The following is a 16,404-nucleotide window of genomic DNA, read 5'->3' on the forward strand; positions in this document are numbered from 1 at the left end:
TGCGTATACCCGGATCTGGGGGATGATTATATGGGGACACATGTCCATAAAAATTCTCTGAGCTTTACACTTAAGATACATACATTTTACTGAATTTAATTAAACCTAATGAAAAAAACAACACTGCTAAATTATATTTCTAAGAAAGTTGGTTGGGTTCAGCTTGTCTCTTGAATAAAGGTGGTGAGATCCAAGGGCCTTGCCCATAGCATCACTGCCATGATGAGAGATTCCATGATACTGACAGCCAAGGACATCTGTGTGTAGCAACCCCAAAGACATATATTGACATTGTTTAGCAGTAAGTCAATCTCCAAGCAATAATCTCAACTTGTTTGACATCATCCTGGGTACATCTCTGAGTTGTGGGGCACAGCCACAGGAAACCCTAACATGAAACCAAAAGGGGCAGGTAGAAAAAAGTGCTGGACTTTTAAACTGGAGAAGGAAAGCATGAGAAACCTAGGAAGCAGTGATCAAATGCAGCCAATCAGGTGGTATGTACAAGTGTTGGGCAAGAGAGAAGCTGTGCTCAAAGGCCGTAAGACAGCAAGGACAGCAGAGCTGCCCAGGCAGCCTCTCTGCTGACATAGTCCATAGAAGAGGGTTGTGGGAAAGAGGAAGGAAGAATGACACATAGGCCAAGAAGAGCTTCACAGGGCCACAGCTTTAGCAGGTGTCTGTCTGCTGTCTTGGCCCTAAGGATGAGGTGGAGACCCCTAAGAGCCCTGGTGTCAATTGTGCATCCAGTCTCAGAATCACAGAAATTCTGTTCCTCAGTGCTGAAGTGTTTTGTGTGTCCCTAAAGGAAAAGCACTCCCGGAGCTGCCAGGTTCCCATCCCGACCCGTGAAGAACTGTCTTCTTGATTAATCACCCCCTCTTCCACTGTCATGCAGGGAACTCACATTAGGCTTTGTATCTGGGCCCATTTTTGCTCATTGCCACACTGCTGGGAAATGGGGGCCATCCACAGTGAACTGCAGTGAAAGAAAAGTTGGAGAAAAACTGCACCAGCAGGTGGACCCAGAGTCCTGACTATACTGTGCCCATGTGCACAGCTGCCTGGATGCTGTCCCAGCCAGCTCCTGAGTCCTCAGAGTTGCTTCTGCTTTTCCTAGGCTCCTTATGTGAAATGTGACTTTTTTTCATGGAAGTACCCCCCATAAGGTATTTCCCAGTCCTGCCCTGCTCAGTTGAAATGTAAATAAATTTGAAATTGTTCCTATCTAAATCAGTGAAGTGTCCCTAAATTTCCTAGACCATTTCAACCTGAAAAGCGGTTCTAGGCATTTTGGGTTTTAGCTTCTGATGTTTCAATTTCATATTTCACTATGGTGGATGTTTGTTAGTTCCCTTGGCTACTGAGCATCCAAACTTTATTTCTCTGTTGGGTGAGTCTTCCATTGCATAAATCTTGGTGAGAAAAGGCCTCCCTCTCACTACAGAATTTCAAGGGGAGGGTACCCATTTCTCCATCCCTGAGGAGTCAGCATGAGGAGCTTGGGGGCTGAGCTCAGCCAATCAGATGCTGCCACTTGCAGCTTTAAATCCTGAGCAATAATGCAAAGATCAAGGCATCATTAAGAAATTATTCACTGGCCCAGTGCGGTGGGTCACGCCTGTAATCCCAGCACTTTGGGAGCCTGAGGTGGGTGGATCACGAGGTCAGGAGTTCAAAACCAGCCTGGCCAAGATGGTGAAACCCCATCTCTACTAAAAATGCAAAAATTAGCCAGGCGTGGTGGCGGGTGCCTGTAATCCCAGCTACTTGGGAGGCTGAGGCAGAGAATTGCTTGAACCCAGGAGGCGGAGTTTGCAGTGAGCCAAGACCGCACCACTGTACTCCAGCCCGGGTGACAGAGCAAGACTCCATCTCAAAGCAAAAGAAAAGAAAAGAAAAGAAAAGAAATTATTCACAGGGCTAACAGTGCAGAGTCTAGTGGGTAGTGGGTAGGGCCAGTGTCCACAGGCAGGTGAACTAGTGGCAGCTTCCTAGCTGCAAACTCTTTGGATTACAGCTCTTGAAACATCCTAAAAATTCTTGCATGGCATGTCTTCTTAGTTCTTTGTCCCAAATTCTAGCTTTTCTTCTCAACTGTAGGCTAAATCAGACTCTAAGCCCATGTTTCTCTGTTTTTTGGTCTCTGTCTGAGATACACAAAAGCAGGCATAGCAACTGGATCAGAAGCACTTGAATTAGATGGCAATAAGTGTCCTTTTGTTTTCAGTAATGGTTTTACTGTCAATCATTAGAATAGTTCAGATTAGTTTGTGTTTTAGTGTTAAGGCATTAATTTATTATTTTTAAAATTTATACTTTAATTTTAGATTCAGGGGTACATGTGCAGATTTGTTACAAGGGTATATTGCACAATGCTGAGGTTTTGGCTTCTACTGATCCCATCACCCAGATTGTGAACATAAGTATCCAACAGGAAGTTTTTTCATACCTTGTCCCCGTCCATCCCTGCCTCTTCCTGGAGTCCTCAGTGTTTATTATTCCCATCTGTGTGTCCATGTCTACCCGAGGTTTAGCTCCCACTTATCAGTAAGAACATGCAATATTTGGCTGTTTCTGCATTAATTTGCTTAGGTTAATAGCCTCCAGCTGCATCCAAGTGACTGCAAAAGATATAATTTTGTTCCTTTTATGGCTGCATAGTATTCCATAATGTATATGTACCACATTTTCTTTATGCAATCCACCATTCATAGGCACCTGGGTTGATTCCATGTCTTTGCTATGGTGAATAGTGCTGTGATGTCCTTTTGGTAGAATGATTTACTGTCCTTTGTGTATATACCCAATCATGGGATTGCTGGGTTGAATTGTAGTTACATTTTCAGTTCTTTGCAAAATCTCCAAACTGCTTGCAGTAGTGGCTGAGCTAATTTACATTCCCACCAACAGTGTATAAGCATCCCCTTTTCTCTTTATCCTTGCCATCTGGTTGTTTTTTTTTTTTTTAACTTTTTAATAATAGCCATTCTGACCAGTGTGAGAGGGTATCTCATTATGATTTTGATTTGTATTTCTCCAATGACTAGCGATGTTGAGCATTTTTTCATGTGTTTCTTGGCCCCTTGTATATCTTCTTTTCAGAAGTGTTTGTTCATGTTCCTTGCTCACTTTTTAATGCAGTTACTTGTTTTACTCTTGTTGCATTAAATTCCTTATAGAATCTGGATATTAGCCCTTTGTTGGATGCATAGTTTGCAAATATTTTATCTCCCATTCTGTAGGTTGTCTGTTTACTCTATTAGTAGTTTCTTTTGCTGTGCGGAAGCTCTTAAATTTAATTAGGTCCCACTTGTCAATTTTTGCTTTTGTTGCAATTGCTTTTGAGGACTTAGTTATAAATGGTTTGTCTAGGAGGGTATTTCCTAGGTTTTCTTCTAGGATTTTTATAGTTTGAGGTCTTAACATTTAACTCTTTAATCCATCTTTTTCTAAAACAAAATTGTTATTTTTAATTTTTGTGGGTACATAGTAGATATTAATACTTATGGGTTATGTAAGATATTTCGATACAGGCATGCAATATGAAGTAATCACATCAAGATAAATGGGGTGTCCATCACCTCAAGCATTTATTCTTTGTGTGTCAAACACTTCCCATTAAAAGTGTGCTTCTCTGGGTGAAGCAGGTTGGCACTTCAATTGAACCAAGTACCTTTCTCTTTGGCTTCCTTCTTTATCTGACCATTTTCCTTCATACGTTCCAGGAAGCTATCTCGTCTCTTAGAGTGCTTAATGTGCTCCATACACACATTCTCTTGGCAAGAATCTTGCCCTAAATTGTTTGTTTACAACAATGCCAACAGCATGTTGGGTAACATCATAGACTCTTCCAGTTTTGCCATAATAACACTTGTGGGGCATTCCTTTTTGAACAGTACTCATTTCCTTGACGTCTACAATATCATCTTCCTTACAGATTTGCATACACATGGCCAAAAGAACAACTCCATGTTTTCTAAAAGACCAACATATATTGGGTGCCTCTCTTCTTTCTCTTTGTTTTTGTCATTTTGGTGAATTACTGGAAGATGGCAGCTCCAGCCAAAATGAAGCAGGAGTTTGATTATTAAATGCCTTGAGGTAGTCTTCTTTGGGTTAAATCTGCTTGGTGTTCTATAACCTTTTTGTACTTCGATATTGATATCTTTCTTAGGATATTCCTTAGGATATTCATAATCCTAAGGGGATGTTACTCCTAATGTCACAGGGGGTGTACATCATGTGTGTATACCCCCTGCGATTTTATTTGTAATATCCTAGTGGGATGTTACTTCCATAAGTTTGGGAAGTTCTCTGTTATTATTCCATTGAATAAGCTTTCTACCCCTATCTCTATGTACACCCACTGTGATATTATTCCTAATATCTTAAGTAGTAATTACCTCTAATATCACAGTGGGTGTACACCCTGTGACATTTTTCATGATATTTTAGGGAGATATTACTTCTAACACCATGTGTGTACGCCCACTGTGATATTATTTGTAATATTCTAGGAAGATATTACTCCTAATATTACAGTGAGTGTACACACTGTGATGTTATTTGTAATATCCAAGGGGGATGTTACTTCTAATGTCACAGTGGATGTACATCCTGTGATATTTTTGGTAATATCCTAGGGGGATGTTACTCCTAATGTCACTGGGATTGCACACCCTGTGATACTATTTGAAATATCCTAGGGGGTTGTTACTCCTAATATTACAGAAGTATGTGTGTGAGCAGGCCCACACATATACTCATTTCCCCAAATTTCTCCAAGCTCTTCTCCCAACCAGGAAGCATGACTTGGTTGTCACATTCTGCAATTTCCCTTCTCAGTGTTTCATGGTACAATCTGTGATTAATTTTCCAAGCTTAGTTCTCAAGTGTTTGAAAGTACAGCAAAATCTCTTCTCGCATTCAAGGGCTTAGTTCTTATAACAGAAAGCCTTCCTTGATACTATTTTTTCTACCATGGGCTTTAAAATGCCCATGTTGAAAGTCAAAATTGGGCAATAACTTCTTTGTTCTAGACTGTTTCCAGCAGTCCTCTGTTGGTCGTGCATCTAGAAAACTATTACTGCTTGATGGCTGGAGTGGGAGGGGTAGAGTAAAGGAATACAAATTGTATAATTTAATTTAGGACATTAACCATTACAGAATCCTAGCGCTGTGTGACCTTGGGAAAATTATTTATTTGCCCAGTTCTACAGTGTTATCATTTACAAAGTAGAAGAAATAAACAGAACCTGCTTCTTGAGTGTGCTTTGAGGATTAAGTGAGATAATTAATGTAAAGTTTTCAGCACCATATGTACCACATGGTTCTTGATTTTGAAGGCACACAGTTACACCCCAATTCCATCTTGCAACAAGGTGGAGTTGAGTCTAAATGAACACTCAAAAGAATGTACTAAACATTTTGAACAGTATTGAGGTTGTTGTAACGTGGCAAGCACTAAGAGGTTGTAGGCTCCTCTAGGAAATCAAGCCACGTGAGTGGATTAAATATCCAGGGAGAATGTAGGAGAGTCAAAACCATCTCCAACAGACACCAACATTTAAAGTGCAGGTGGAAGAGGAAACTTCAAAGGAGGCACGAGTGGTAGGGGAAACCAGGAGCATGTGACGTCATAAAAGTCAAGGGACAAAATCACTTCAGTAAGGAATAAAAGACTACTTGAAGCAAATGTTGCAGAGATGCCTTGAGAGTCCAGATACTATTTGGTTAAGGCATGAATAACAGATGAAGAACTGGGGACGGCAAGTGTAGACAGTCTTTTTAAAGAAGGCTGGCTGTAAAGGACAATAGAGCTAAAGCTAGAGGATCACTGAATAAATTTGAGGTTAGTCTATTTTTAGAACAGGAGCTATCTCTCATTTTAACAAAGCTGGGAATGAGTCAGTGGGGAGAAAAGAAGGAAGGCACAGGACAGTAGAGATGGGTAGATGGCCAAAGATCATCGGGGGCTTAGGAGTGATACCCAGGTCCTGGTGGAAGCATTAGGCTTGAGATCAGACAGGAAGAGGAAAACTCTTCTCTCCTAAGAGGAGGGAAGGAGAGAAGATGGGTCTAGATGTCAGCGTACAGATCCAAGGCAGGAAGTTGAGCAAGGTCCCATCTGAAGATTCCCCTTTTCTCTGTGAAGCAAAAGCAAAGCCATCTCTTTCAGAGAGACGGGGACATGGATAAAGCCCAGAGAAGAGTGGAGGTGACTACTAGGGCTTCGCAGAGAAGGGAACACGATAGGACTCATTGATAGGCCTAATAAAGCAAATTATCATTATATTCTGGTTCTGAAAATGAAAAATCTGAAATTTGGGAAAGATATTTTTCTGGTCTTCAAAGTAGAGACTCTATCCCCTTGGCTATCTACACTGTACTGGAACACATGCATAAAGAAGATTATTGAATGATGTTTTGTGCAAGAGGATCGTACCTGCCCGGCTATTTAGTTAGAGCCCCAAACCCCACATTTTTACAAAAAATGAATGTTCTCTTCACTTCCAAAGTATTTATTTTTCACTACCACTAGGTGGTGTTTTGTTCAATTAAATCAAGAGTAAAACTTACCTTTGACTCCTGTTTCAGTACACGCACTGAAAAGTACACATGCTACCTGCTGCACTTTGGTTTTAATCTTTACTTTCTAATTCTAATTTTCTAGACCAGCTATGGTATAAATGAAAACTTTGCTTTTCTCAAGTGTTACACCCTGTTTTATTTGTCTTTAAATACAATGAAAATGGAACGTGCATTTTTTCTTCCCTTTAAAAAGACCAGGGGAATGGAACGATGCGGAAGGCAGCCTTCTATAAGAAGTATGAATCTGTGCCTGCTTGAGAAACCATTGTGTATTTATAATTCTTGTACTCTTCTTTTCAATAAACATTTCATGTTTTTAAAAAATCGACTTTTTTTTTACATTAAAGATACATACTAACCTTTTAGTCTTCTTAACTAATAGTTTCTGCAACTCCTGTGCTAGATACACTAAATCTTCTGTAAGTTTGTTACTAAAAACCCCTTGTTAAAAACCAAAGTTGCCTAATTATGGATCATGTAAGAAAGTAGTCTCAATTAATGAAACAACTATTTAAATAAAATAAATATGTTTTCTCTCACACTGATGCAAAAGAGGACTTTATGTATTAACCCAAAGCCTTCCTTTTTCTCTATGTTGAATCGAGGTTTGCAGCCTAACTCTGCTGCTCTGTGGCCTTGGGCAAGTCTCTACCTCTCTGAACCTTGGCTTTTTCATCTGTAAATGAGCATGTTTTAAAGTGTTGACATGGGGCCGGGTGTGGTGGCTCATGCCTATAATCCCTGCACATTGGGAGACTGAGGCAGGTGGATCACTTGAGGTCAGCAGTTTGAGACCAGCCTGGCCAACATGGGGAAACCCCATCTCTACCAAAAATACAAAAATTAGCCAGGCGTGGTGGTGGGTACCTGTAATCCCAGCTACTCAGGAGGTTGAGGCAGGAGAATTGCTTGAACCCAGGAGGAGGTTGCAGTGAGCTGAGATCACGCCACTGCACTTCAGTCTGAGGGTCAGAGCGAGATTCTGTCTCAAAAAAATAAAAAATAAAGTGATGATATGGAACACTTGATAGATAGTAGGTGTTAAGTACAAGGGCATCTTAAATTCACTGATATTTCTGCTTGAAAACATTAAATAACATACGGGAGTTGTGCAGCTTATCTTCTCTTTGCTCTCCTTCCTCCACCCCAGGTCCAGTGTCCGTCCACCTGTTTCTATCTTGTTTTGTGTTCTGAGGGGTTGACTTGTATAGAAGGCACAAACAGGTTTCTTTGCCCTCTGGCTTTTGACTGAGTTTGGCCAGGGGACAGGAGATGGGAGGGAAGGAGAAAAAAGAGCTTGGGATATTTGTTTGTCCAGCTCCCTTCCTGGGGGTGGGCGGGGGGTCACTGTTTGCTGGCTGCAACTATCAACTGAACTTCTCCAGATCTGCCATGCAGCTCTCTACACAGTTTTCTCTCTTCCTCTGCCCTCACCACCACTGGGTCCAATTACTAAACTTGTAGAATCCCTATGCCTTGCCCACCCCTCTGTATATAGTTCCTTTATTAAACTCCTGTCACATTACCTAAGTGTGCCATCTTTTACCTGCTGGTCCCAATGATCCAGGCAGTAAGCTAATTTGAGGGCCACTACTAGAAAGATCCTTAGGCTATTCATTGCTTGGGGCCTCTGTGCTTCTCCAGAAATCTTAGTGAAACCTGGCCTGAACACCAATTCTGGGTTCTGGATGAGTTCAAAAGCCTCCCCACCCCATTACTTCCACTACTACGTTCTCTCTCTTTCTTCAGCTCCTCAGCTCCTGAGCCTACATCTTTTTTTTCTTTCTTTTTTTTTTTTTTTTGAGATGGAGTCTCCCTCTGTTGCCCAGGCTCAAGCACAGTGGCATGATTTCAGCTCACTGCAACCTCTGCCTCCCAGGTTCAAGGGATTCTCCTGCCTCAGCCTCCCGAGTAGCTGGGACTACAGGCACGTGCCACCATGCCCAGCTAATTTTTGTATTTTTAGTAGAGATGGGTTTTCACCATGTTGGCCAGGCTGGTCTTGAATGCCTGACCTCAAGTGATCCCCCGGCCTTGGCCTCCTAAAGTGCTGGGATTACAGCCATGAGACACCACGCCCGGCCCAAGCCTAGATCTTCTAGATTCAGTTGTGGATCAGGCCTAGAAGTGAAGTTCCTTCCCTTCTCCTTTGTCCCAAGAATTCCAAACACGTTTCATACTGTGTGATGCTCTGTGACTTTGCTGAAGAGTGAGCGGAGCACAGGGCAGAGACCCCATAGCATCCCACCCAGCTACAGCCATCTTCACTGTCTCCAAAAGCCTGTTCTCCTCCCAAATGAGCCTCTGGTATTTATCATCTCATGTCATCCAGCTGCCACTGTTTCTCTGAATAGAGCACTGGTGACTGCTTAGTCTACCTTCTCCAGACCCTTCTTCTGAAATTCCATGAAATAAAAAGGTCTTATCTTGTGACCTTTGGGGAAAACAAGCAGGCTCCGCAAAGTCGTAAGTTACATAAGTCCCTCCACATTCATGCTAACTCCTCAGCTAATTCCACTGATAATTATACCCCTAAGATCCCACCAGCAGAATCCGGAGGAGTGGACTGTTGGAAGCAGTTGGCAAGAAACATTCCAAAGGACTCTGAGCACCAAATGTTTACCCCCAGGGCTTCCTTGATGAGACTGCAAGCGTCGTGGACTTGGGGCTTTTCCTTCTGTGACCACACTGCCACTTAGCACAGTTTCAATAACTCCTCTGGACCAATGATTAAATACCAACGCCAACAGCACCCCTAGGAAAACGAGCAAGGAACAGAATCTGCCTATAAAAGGAGTCCCAGCCCAGGGGCTATGGAGGCTTTGCCTTGGGCCTCTTCCTCTTGAGCAGAAGGTACACAGGTGGCAAGGTCTGGGCCCAGAGCCTCTTTGGCCAGGGTGACCACAGGTGACTGCAGACCCAGAGCACAAGGCCCAGCCAACTCTCAGTGGCAACCACATCTGGTTACTGAGTCCGAAGAGTGCCTGAGGAGGTGTGGGAGCTAAGAAGCCAGGAGGGCTCTCTGCTTGTCACAGCAACCTCAGCCTGCTGATGCCAGACTATGTTCGCCAGCTGTGACTGTTCTCCCCACACCAACTTTGCCTCAGTTACCCACAGCAATAGCTGAGACTAGGTGGGCACATTTAATAATACTTAATGAAACATTCCTGTAAGTCCTGGGATGATGGGGGCAAAGTACCTTACAGGGAAAAAAAAAAAAAGGCGAAAAAAAAAAAAGGCAAAAAAAAAAAAAAAACCAAAAAAAAAAACCAGAAACGTATTACTTCTACACCAGCTCAGACCTTCCCAGGGCGCCTAACCTGGTGGTCCCTTCCTCACTCTCAGCCCTCCTGAGTTAGGAGTAGCTCACTGTCCATATGCCCCAAATCCCAGCCAATCAGTGTCCTGGGACACTTGTCACATTCACTCCAGTCAAAAGCTTTTCATGTGCCCTGAGCTATTCCCAGGATGATTGGGAGTGGGAATATTCATCACTTTCAAGAAAAAAAAATCCATTCTCCTCACAAAGGCTTGATAGACTCAAATGGATAATCGCTGATAGGGTTTGGCTCTGTGTCCCCACCCAAATCTCATGTTGAATTGTAATTCCCAGTGTTGGGGGAGGAACCTGGTGGGAAGTGATTGGATCATGGAGCAGATTTCCCCCTTGTTGTTCTCATTATAGTGAGTGAGTTCTCACAAGATCTGATGATTTAGAAGTGTGTGGCACTTCCTTTTTCACTCTCTCTCTTTCTCCTGCTCCGCCATGGTAAGATGTGCTTGATTCCCCTTCGCTTTCTGCCATGTTTCCTAAGTTTCCTGAGGCTTCCCAGGCATGCCTCCTGTAAAGCCTGTGGAACTGTGACTCAATTAAACCTTTTTTCTTCATAAATTATCCAGTTTTGGGTAGTTCTTTATAGCCATGTGAGAGCGGACTAATACACTCACCCAATAATTGTTTTTTCTTTTAGTGTTTTTAGATTCCAACATGTGTTACCATCATCCAGTAATTATTAATACATTTCTCAAAATTTAGGTTCTTCTGTCTAATATAAGAGTATGTTTGAAAGGCCAGGGCCACAGTGGCTTATGCCTGTAATCTCAAAACTTTGGGAGGCCGAGGTGGGTGGATCATTTGAGGTCAAGAGTTCAAGACCATCCTGGGCAACATGGAGAAACCCAGTCTCAACTAAAAATACAAAAATTAGCTGGGCGTGGTGGCTGGTGCCTATAATCCCATCTACTCGGGAGACTGAGGAAGGAGAATGCTTGAACCTGGGAGGCAGAGTTTCAGTGAGCCAAGATCGCACCATTGCACTTTAGCCTGGGCGACAGAGTGAGACTCCATCTCAAAACAGAACAAAACAAAAAAGTATGTTTGAAACATCAAAAGCTGAATTGAAATTGTATTGTGTGACAAGTTAAGTTTAACTCTTTATCAGTTTCTCTTCAAGAACTCAAAAATCTTGGGCTCCAGTTTATCCATGTTTCACTTTGTTATAAGATATTTTCATGATATTCTGAATAAGAAAGCTTATTTATATGTTTGATAGATTTTTACCATTATAATATAAATTTAAAAAATTGTTTTTCACATATAATACTTTAGGTTTTGAATGCTACTTTGCCTGATATTAATGTTGCTTGAGCACCCCAATTTTATTAATTTGCATTTTCCTAAGATATCTTCGTTTGTTTCTCTATTTTCAACCTCCTTTTGTTTTATACATATCTCTTGTACAGAGAACATAGTTTGAAGTTGCTTTTGTCACCCAACTATATGTTTATTATGCTCTATTGTTGTTTTCCTATTTTATTCTATTTTATGATTTCTTCTATACAGTTTTTTTTTCCTTTTAAAGTGCCTTAAAGTTTCAACAAACCTATTCTTTCTTTTGCAGGGAGAGTATTTTTTCAAACAATAATGTATTTATTTGACACATTGTAATTGTACATATTTATGGGGTACAGTTTCTTTTTTTTTAAGTTCAAGATGTTTATTAAGATGTCTATTAGACACCCAAATGCAGTTAAGTTCATAAAAGGTTTTTAAAAGAGAGGTCAAAGCTAGAGAAATAAGCTTGCATTTAAGCTTAAAGTGGCACATGAAGTGACATAATTATATAACTTGTGGAAGTGAGTATGGATAGAGAAGTCTAGGTATCAACTTTGAGAAAGTCCAACATCTTGAGATCAGTAAAGAATCCAAGCCAGATGCAGTGGCTTATGACAGTAATCCCAACACTTTGGAAGGCTGAGGTGGGAGGATTGCTTCAGGCCAGAAGTTTGAGACCAGCCTGGGCAGCAAAACAAAACCGTGTCTGTAAAAAAAAAAAAAAAAAAAAAAAAAAAAAAAAAATATATATATATATATATATATATATATATATATATATATTTCTTCTAAGAAAAAAAAAAAGGGATACCTGTGCAGAATGTGCAGGTGTGTTAGACAGGTATACGTGTGCCATGGTGGTTTGCTGCACCTGTTGACCCGTCCTCCAAGTTCCCTCCCCTCACTCCACACCCACCCTGGTGTGTATTGTTTCCCTCTCTGTGTCCATGTGTTCTCAGTGTTCAACACCGACTTATGAGTGAGAACATGCAGTGTTTGGTTTACTGTTCCTGTGTTAGTTTGCTGAGGATGATGGCTTCTGGCTTCATCCATGTCCCTGCAAAGGATATGATCTCATTCCTTTTTATGGCTGTATAGTATTTCATGGTGTATATGTACCACATTTTTTTTATCCAGTCTATCATTGACGAGCATTTGGGTTGGTACCATATCTTTGCTATTGTAAATGGTGTTGCAATAAACATATGTGTGCATCTGTTTTTATAGTAGAATGATTTATATTCCTTTGGGTATATACCCAGTAATGGGATTGCTGGGTCAAATGGTAATTCTTGTTCTAGATCCTTGAGGAATTATCATACTGTCTTCCACAATGGTTGAACTAACTTACATTCCCACCAACAGTGTAAAAGTGTTCCTATTTCTCCACATCCTCTCCAGCATCTATTGTTTCCTGACTTTTTAATAATCACCATTCCGACTGGCATAAGATGATATCTCACTGTTTCATATGTTTGTTGGCTGTGTAAATGTCTTCTTTTAAGAAGTCTCGGCCGGGCGTGGTGGCTCACGCCTGTAATCCCAGCACTTTGGGAGGCCGAGGCGGGTGGATCACGAGGTCAGGAGATCGAGACCATCCTGGCTAACATGGTGAAACCCCGTCTCTACTAAAAATACTAAAAATTAGCCGGGCGTGGTGGCGGGCGCCTGTAGTCCCAGCTACTCGGGAGGCTGAGGCAGGAGAATGGCGTGAACCCAGGAGGCGGAGCTTGCAGTGAGCCGAGATCGCGCCACTGCACTCCAGCCTGGGCGACAGAGCGAGACTCCGTCTCAAAAAAAAAAAAAAAAAAAAAAAAAAAAAAAAGAAGTCTCTATTCATATCCTTTGCCCACTTTCTGATGGGGTTGTTTTTTTCTTGTGAATATGTTTAAGTTCCTTGTAAATTCTGGATATTAGACCTTTGTCAGATCGGTAGATTGCAAAAATTTTCTCCCATTCTGTAGGTTGCCTGTTCACTCTGATGATAGCTTTTTTTGCTGTGCAGAAGCTCTTCAGTTTAATTGGATCCCATTTATCAATTTTGGCTTTTGTTGCAATTGCTTTTGGCGTTTTTGTCATGAAGTCTTTGCCCATGCCTATGTCCTGAATGGTATTGCCTAGGGTTTTTTTCTAGGATTTTTATGGTTTTGGGTTTTGCATTTAAACCTTTAATCCATCTTGAGTTAATTTTTGTATAAGGTGTAAGGAAGGGGTCCAGTTTCAGTTTTCTGCATATGGTTAGCCAGTTTTCCCAGTATCATATACTGAATAGGAGATCCTTTCCCCATTGCTTGTTTTTGTAAGGTTTGTTGAAGATCAGATGGTTGTAGATGTGTGGTGTTATTTCTGAAGTCTCTGTTCTGCTCTGTTGGTCTGTATCTGTTTTGGTACCAGTACCATCCTGGTTTGGTTACTGTTGTCCTGTAGTATAGTTTGAAGTCATATAGTGTGATGCCCCCAGCTTTGTTCTTTTTGCTTAGGATTGTCTTGGCTATATGGGGTCTTCTTTGATTCCATATAAAATTTAAAATAGTTTTTTTTTAATTCTGCGAAGAATGTCAATGGTTTGATGGAAATGGCATTGAATCCATAAATTACCTTGGGCAATATGGTCATTTTCATGATACTGATTCTTCCTATCCATGAGGATGGAATGTTTTTCCATTTGTTTGTGTTCTCTCTTATTTCCTTGATCAGTGGTTTGTAGTTCTCCTTGAAGAGGTCCTTCGCATCCCTTGTTAGCTGTATTCCTAGGTATTTTATTCTCTTTGTAGCGATTGTGAATGGAAGTTCATTCATGATTTGGCTCTCTGCTTGCCTATTGTTGGTGTAAAGGAATGCTTGTGATTTTTGCACATTGATTTGTATCCTGAGACTTTGCTGAAGTTGCTTGTCAGTTCAAGGAGTTTTGGGGCTGAGATGATGGGGTTTTCTAAATATAAAATCATGTCATCTGCAAACAGAGACAACTTAATTTCCTCTTTTCCTATTTGAATACTCCTTATGTTGTTCTCTTGCCTGATTGCCCAGGCCAGCGCTTCCAATACTACGTTGAATAGGAGTGGTAAGAGAGGGCATCCTTGTCTTGTACCAGTTTTCAAAGGGAATGCTTCCAGCTTTTACCCATTCAATATGATATTGGCTGTGGGTTTGTCATAAATATCTTATTATTTTGAGATATGTTCCATCTAGTTTATTGAGCGTTTTTAACATGAAGCGATGTTGAATTTTATCAAAGGCCTTTTCTGCATCTATTGAGATAATGAAGTGGTTTGTATCTTTGGTTCTGTTTATGTGATAATTACATTTATTGATTTGCATATGTTGAACCAGCCTTGCATCCCAGGGATGAAGCCAACTTGATTGTGGCGGATACATTTTTTGATATGCTAGTGGATTCAGTTTGCCAGTATGTTATTAAGGATTTCTGAATCGCTGTTCATCAGCTATTTTGGCCTGAAGTTTTCCTTTTTTTTGTTGTGCCTCTGCCAGGTTTTGTATCAGGATGATGCTGGCTTTATAAAATGAGTTACGGAGGAGTCCCTCCTTTTCAGTTGTTTGGAATGGTTTCAGAAGGAATGGTACCAGCTCCTCTTTGTATTTATGGTAGAATTCAACCATGAATCAGTCTGGTCCTGGACTTTTTTTGGTTGGTAGGTTATTAATTACTGCCTCAATTTCAGAACTTGTTATTGGTCTATTCAGGATTCAACTTCTTCCTGGTTTAGTCTTGGGAGTGTGTATGTGTCCAGAAATTTATCCATATCTTCTAGATTTTCTAATTTATTTGCACAGAGGTGTTTATAGTATTCTCTGATGGTAGTTTATATTTCTGTGGGGTCAGTGGTTATATCCCCTTTATCATTTTTCATTGTGTCTATTTGATTCTTCTTTTTTTTATTAGTCTAGCTAGTGGTTCATCAATTTTGTTGATTTTTTTAAAAAACCAGCTCCTGGATTCATTAACCTTTTGGAAAGTATTTCATGTCTCTATCTCCTTCAATTCTTCTCAGATCTTAGTTATTTCTTGTCTTCTGCTAGCTTTTGGATTAGTTCGTTCTTGCCTCTCTAACTCTTTTAATTGTGACATTAGGGTGGTATTTTGAGATTTTTCTAGGTTTCTGATGTAGGCATTTAGTGCTACAAATTTCCCTCTTCTTCTTCCTCCCCTCCCCTCCTCCTTTCTCTCCTCCCATCTCTGGTAACCACTGTTCTACTCTCTGTTTCTATAATATCAATTTTTTTGTTTTAGATTCCACATGAGTGAGATCACATAGTATTTATCTTTCTATGTCTGGTTTATTTCATTTAACATTGTGTCCTGGTTCCTTCATGTTGTCATAAATAACAGTATTTCACTCTTTTTTATGACTGACTAGTATTGTCATATCACATTTTCTTTATCCATTCATCAATGGACAGTTAGGTTGATTCTATGTCTTGACTATTGTGAATAGTGCTGCAACAAGCATGGCAGTGGAGTTATCTCTTCGACATACTGGTTTCATTTCCTTTGTATATATACCCAGTAGTGGGATTGCTGAATCACATGGTCATTCTATTTCTAAATTTTTGAGGAACCCCCATACTGTTTTTTATAATGGCTGTACTAGTTTACAATCCCATAAATAATGTGCATGTGTTCCCTTTTTTCCATATCTTTGCCAATACTTGTTTTGTCTTTTTGATAATAGCCATTCTAACTGGGGTGAGGTGGTATCTAATTGTGGATTTTATTTATTAATACATTTCCCTGATTATTAGTGCAGTTGTCCGAACACAGTTCACTCAACCTCACGGGCTCAGGTGATCCTCCCACTTCAGCCTCCTGAGTAGCTGAAACTACAGGTGCATGCCACCACACTCAGCTAGATTTTGTATTTTTAGTAGAGATGGGGTTTCGCCTTGTGCCCAAGCTGGTCTTGAACAATTGAGCTCAAGCAATCTGCCCACTGTGGCCTCCCAAGGTGCTGGGATTACAGGCATGAGCCACCACACTTGGCCTTTCCCTTCACTGTGTTAATATCTCCCTTTGCTGTGCAAAATCTTTATAGTTTGATGTAATCCAATTTTTTTTTTTTTTTTTTTTTTTTTTTTTTTTTGAGATGGAGTCTCACTGTTTCACCCAGGCTGGAGTGCAGTGGTGCAATCTCGGCTCACTGCAACCTTCCCTTCGTGGGTTCAAGTGATTCTCC

Source organism: Gorilla gorilla, chromosome 11 (genome assembly GCF_029281585.2).
Source record: "Gorilla gorilla gorilla isolate KB3781 chromosome 11, NHGRI_mGorGor1-v2.1_pri, whole genome shotgun sequence".
In the NCBI taxonomy this organism is placed as follows: Eukaryota; Metazoa; Chordata; class Mammalia; order Primates; family Hominidae; genus Gorilla; species Gorilla gorilla.